Here is a 6,000-nt window from a genome sequence, read left to right on the forward strand (position 1 = left end):
TAGTTTATAAAGATTGCTATCATAGTATCTGACTGGCTATGTAATGATACTTTTGTCCATCTCCTAATTTTTGCTGCTTCATTTTTCTAAGACGTCGTAGTTTTCCTTTAAAAAGGAGTGTTACAAATACAATATTATTAAGTATATTTGTAAATAACAATTCAATTTAGTTAAGTTTATGAAATTAAAATAGAGGACATTGGAATGTATCTTGGCTTCAAGTCTTTTCTTTGAACATCAAATTTTCAAAATATGTGTATTTACATATATTTATTTTCCGTCCCTCAAGCTTTCTTCACCTTTTTTTAATGTATTCTTTTTGTCATTCGCCTTTGAATGTAAAGGGTTTGATGCTCAAATTATGGGATGTCCAACCTTTTGTACCCTCTATGACGTGCTTATCCACCCACACCAGAGACAGAAATCTCCTTTTAATATTTTGTTTGTATCATAATTTTACTACATCGTTCATTGTAAACTATAAATATATCATATACTTCCTCTATACCTTTTGCGATGGTACTTTATAATATAGCTTTATTTGAAATATACAGGATGCAGCGACATAGCTTTTTTTATTTTCCAAAGGCAATTAAGCAATTTTATAAATCGGAAAAGATCTATTTTTTCCCATAATAATACTCCAAATTTACAGTTATAAAGTGTTCAAAATGGTCTCAGATAGGTGACATCTCCCATTGCTCATTCAATAAATAAATCGAACTTTTATATATATATATTTTTTTTTGTTTCTTTTTAAATAAATTTTCATTAACAGGTATCAAAAGGGTGATGACTTTATACAAAAAATCAACACAATTTATTTGTCCAAAAAATATTTTATGTTATGGCTCTAAATGATTAGTTTATTAAGCGATTTATTAGCTATTTACAATTTCACAAAGATCTTAAAATTTTTGATCTTTCCGAAATAAATCTGGCTTCAATTACTTTATTTGAAAAAACTAAACTAATTTAAACTTATTGCATTACAACAAAATCAGATGGCACCCATTTTAGCTCTCCATCGTTAGTGGAGTTATTCGCGTTCAAAGAATTTTGCAAATTTCAAATTATGAAAATGAATTGAAAAACTCGTTTTCTTTTTTGTATATTAGAAATTGAAGCAAGTGACGGATTTTCATAAATCACACAAATAAAACTTCCCTCTAGAATGAAGCTAGGTCCACTCAACTACTACTTTTACAATATGATTACCTCGGATTATAAAAAAGGAATCAACAGAGTATAGAATTGAAAAGGCGTCCTATTTCACTATTTTCAATTGATTGATAAAAAAGATATATAGATTGAAGAACGCCATTCAATATATCCACTATTGGCATTAATAACTGTCTGCAATCTAGACGAAACTTCAAGTATTTGGTCTTGATGAGGTTTGGCTCTGGATTTGATCATGGTATTGGATATAGAACTAACCCCAGAGAGCATTCCTTGGAGCCGGTAAAAGACGGCAAAGTTGGGAGATGTCATATAATTATAGTTGCCTAGGAGGTGAAGAATTGTTTGGATATTGTGCTTGGTTAAATTTTGGATGTTTTTTCGCTGTGTATGGCCTAGTCCCATTTTATTGCCACATCCAAGCTATACTATACTTGTTCATAAGGATGTCCTTATTATTTGCACTGTCCAGCTACTCCACAGATCAGAGACTTTCGTTTTTTCATGTTTTTCTAAAATTGCAGACTTAGCACCCCATACAAGCTCTTCCATTCTCACAGTCTTGTTTTTCGTCCTCATGGGACGTCTGCCATGCTCCTTTTAATGACTGAGACTACGATGTTTTATGAAAAGCCTTTGTTTTTCGTCATCACTCATTTTTTTTTGTTTAAATAGCTTAAATTTAAAAGTCACTTTAATTTAGAATTACATCTTTCCTGTCCATTTAAATTTATATTTAAAGATCTAACTCTAAGCTTTTTCTTAAATTAATATTTGCAATCTTAAATTTGTACTTTCGATAATTTGTCTATTCAACGTTGTGTCCATTCCACTCTTTGTCTTTAGCCTTTAGTCTAGCCAGTGTATAAAACATTTCAAATAAACTAATATAAAAAATTATAGTAAAATATAAACAAAAAGTACAAATAAAATCATAATTGCAAAATTAAATTCATTTAATAACTTTGATATGCATACATATAACACAATCGTGGGGATAACATTTTGAAATTATCGGAAATTTTATTTCCTGGGGTTTTATTATTTTAGCGTTAAGTCTGTTTTCCCACTATAGTGTTATAGAAACCCTTTGCAATCACTTTCCATACCCTCAGAACTTTTTCATTCATCAAAGGTGGAAGGAGCAGACTTTGATGTTAATAAATAATTATTAACATAAAAAATCCCAGATTTACATTTTCAAAAATGAAAATAAAAGGCAATTGATAAAAATATTTACTAATCTATTCAGAATATATTTCCAACAAAATTCAAAATACAAATCCTACAAAAATTAAGCAAAATGAAGGTTCTTCATTGGAAGTTAATATTTTTTTCAATTGCTTTATATTATAGCTAAAACTAAAAAATAATTCTATCATATTACAACTTAAAAAGATTTGCTTTCAAAAAAAGATACATTTTGAATGATTTTTTCAGTTTACTTTTTAATTTTCTTACAGGATATAGATAATAGAAATAACAACAGATGAAGGATGTCATAAAAATATGAAAAACTGATTTCAAAATAAGTTAGAAAATATGATTGGTGCAAACATTGTAAAAAAATCGTTTAAAAAAATTGCGTCAACAAAGTTATTGTTCAAAATTATAATAAAAACTATGGGCAATTGTTGTAAATATGATGCATCCTTATTCCTTACATTAGGGATATATATGTAATTCCAGAGTTAAGAAATTGTTTATTTTAAATACTGATAACCGGATTACGAATATCGTAGTATCGATACGTCGTTCTACCCCAGAAAAGAGTAGATGAAAAACCATTTCATCTGAATTTATTTTTCTAAATGTCAATTCACAACAGTTGCAATGGAATAAGGGGAGACGAGATTATATAAGAAGAAAAAAAATGACAGTCTGCTTATGATAAAAAAATGTATTATTGCATAAAATTTTTACCAGAATTCGTGAGTGATCGCTCAATCGCTCACAAAATTGCTCATTTTCACCTTTGACAACACTAATTAATCTAAAAAATTCTAAAAAAGAACAGTATTTTTCCTGAAATTCAAATTGCTCAATTTTAATATTTTTGATGCTCATTTTTAAAAATTAGCAGGTCTTTATAGCAAAAAAAAATTTGCTCTAAATCCAAAGACTACTCATAACTATAAGATGTATAAAAAATAAGGCACTAAAATAATGGAGTAAATCAAATGAATATATAAACCTAAATTTCCATGTTTTTTTAAATTTGTTCAGAACTTTTTCATTCATTAAGGGCAGAAGGAGCAAACTTCGATGTTCATAAATAATTATTAAGACAAGAACTCCAGGGATTCCACTTTCCACTGGGGGGAACGTATTGAAAAATGCAGCCATATAAGAGAGAAGAACAGATTATTGTTGTGCCAGTCCTTATTTATCCGGTTCAGTCCATTTTTATGACCTGTCCTATCGGTCCTTAGGACTGTTGGTCATTGGTATCAGTCCTTGGAATCGGTCCTTAACTTTGAGTTCTTGGAATTTTTCCTAAATGAAATAAGTAATCAGAGCATTGCACATATGTAGCCAAAACTATACCTCTTCTTACTATAATACAAACATATTATATTGTTACTTAGTTATATAATTTATTTTAATTATTTAAGTGTCGACAAACGGGACTTGACTGGATTGGGCCAGACTGGACTGGGGTCCTCAATCCTAAATAAGGACTTACACAAACAAAGATTATGTGTACATCGATATGGAGGGAAGAAAAACCATCATAGCCAATTTAATCTACGCCAGGAGGACTACTTCCGACATCATAAAGACCTTAAATGTCAGCATGGCCACAGTATAAAGGGTAAAAATTGTTCGTCTGATAGGGACAACCTTAAAGGCAATCCCAAGAGTGAAAGACCCACCAACGCGGGGCCTGAAGACATCATGGAGGCCTTTAAGGAAAATTCTACGATGAAGATGTGAGAGTACACCAAGAAAAAGAAGGTGCATCGTTCTATTGTGATAAGGCCATCCGAAATGTTGAAGGAAGGTTGCTTAGATGAATTGAGAGGCCGCTCCTGTCCTAATCTCAAAAAGAACTCCGTCTTCAGCGATGTCAACAACTCTTGAAGGATCTGAAGCACTAAAGCAACCGGGTAATTTTTTCCCTCTGATGAAAAGGCCTTTACCGTTGACACCGTTTACAACAAACAAAATGATAGGTTGGTATGCATTGGCAAGGCGGACAACAGTACCAAGACATTCACCAAGACGAAACATCCGGCCTCTGTGATGATGATGGGGGCTGTGGCATCAACTGGAGGAAAAAATACAAACAATTTGGTTAACTGTGTGATAACGGTTACCCACAGCCGACTACTTGATGTTGTTGAAGGGTAATGTGGTCCCATATATCACCAAGACCATTAAGAAGTACAAAAAGGCTACGTACGTATTTCAGAATGACGGGACTCTGGCCCATACTGCTAATATTGTACAAGAGTTGATTGGTAGCCACATAAATATCTGGCCCATGAACCTTTAACCCCTCAAAGCCAGATCTCAATCCACAAGATTACTTCATTTTGTGGTAAATTGAGAAAAAGGCCTGCAATGTCCACCACTCGAATATTAATGCCCGGAAGACCTCCTTTAATCTATAGTGGAGGATCATGAAAAAGGACTACATTGCCAATGTGTGTAAGGGGTTATGGAGGCTTTCATTGAGGCTGATGGTGGCCAGATTCATAATTAATATGCATTGTTATAGTAAAAATATATCATTAAATAAAATATTCTGTACAACTTGATACTGATCAATTCTGAGTATTTTAATGAATACTTAGAGGCAGGCCTCAGTACTTTTTCTACACCCGGCAGTAGAGTGCTGACCATCCAGATTAAGACTGGACTTCTTCCTTAAGGATTATCTATCAATTATTATATATTTTATAACAATGGGTATATTTCAAGATTGAATATTTAATGCATGAAGGGATCCATTCACGGAAAACAGTAAATCATATTTCAAATATAACTTAAAATTCAAATACTTAATTATTTGAATTCATAAGATAAAATATAATATTTTCTAGGGAGGTGTGACGTCCTTTTGTAAAACATCTAATTAATTATCTACGCACATTGTCATCAACAACCATTTGAGATTAGAAAATAGGTAGGTTAACTTTCAAACTAAGTAGAAATCATCAACGCCGTAATATATATACGTATATAAATATGTTTATTTTTTAAATATATATATAGATACACTAAGCTTTTAAGGGAACTCCCCCCTTCCAAAAATTGGGACTTCTAGAGTAGAACTTGATGGATTATTTAAAGTTTATTGTTCAGTTTTCATGGAAAGAATACCAGTCGGATTTTATATTGTTACATCAAATCTTGAAGAATCACAAAGTTTGAATTTTTGAAGCCTTACAAATGATGCACTATATACATTATGCAAAATGTTTTTAATGATTGAATTTTTCTACAAATTTCGTTCCTAGTCTCTTTATACATATATATCCAATACAAAAAGTTCAAATCATGAACAAAATAAAAAACAGCACAGTTCATTTAAAATAGAGTTTTTCCTAAATTCATCATCCAATTTCAATAAAAATCAATATCAAAATAAGGCTGAATAAAAAAAATTCAACAATTATTAAATATAATCGCATTTGATGTGCATTTGATGACAGTCCTTCTAGGCAGACTGCGGCATTCCTCCTGGATACTACACATCAACTCAAATTTTGTGTTGCAGGTGAATCTGTTGCTGTGTCACTCAACTGCGCCCATCTTAAATTTCACAGTATTTGTTATTTACTAACGGGATCCCAAATTTTAAAAATGTGT

This window comes from Lepeophtheirus salmonis, chromosome 1, assembly GCF_016086655.4.
Source record: "Lepeophtheirus salmonis chromosome 1, UVic_Lsal_1.4, whole genome shotgun sequence".
NCBI lineage: Eukaryota > Metazoa > Arthropoda > Copepoda > Siphonostomatoida > Caligidae > Lepeophtheirus > Lepeophtheirus salmonis.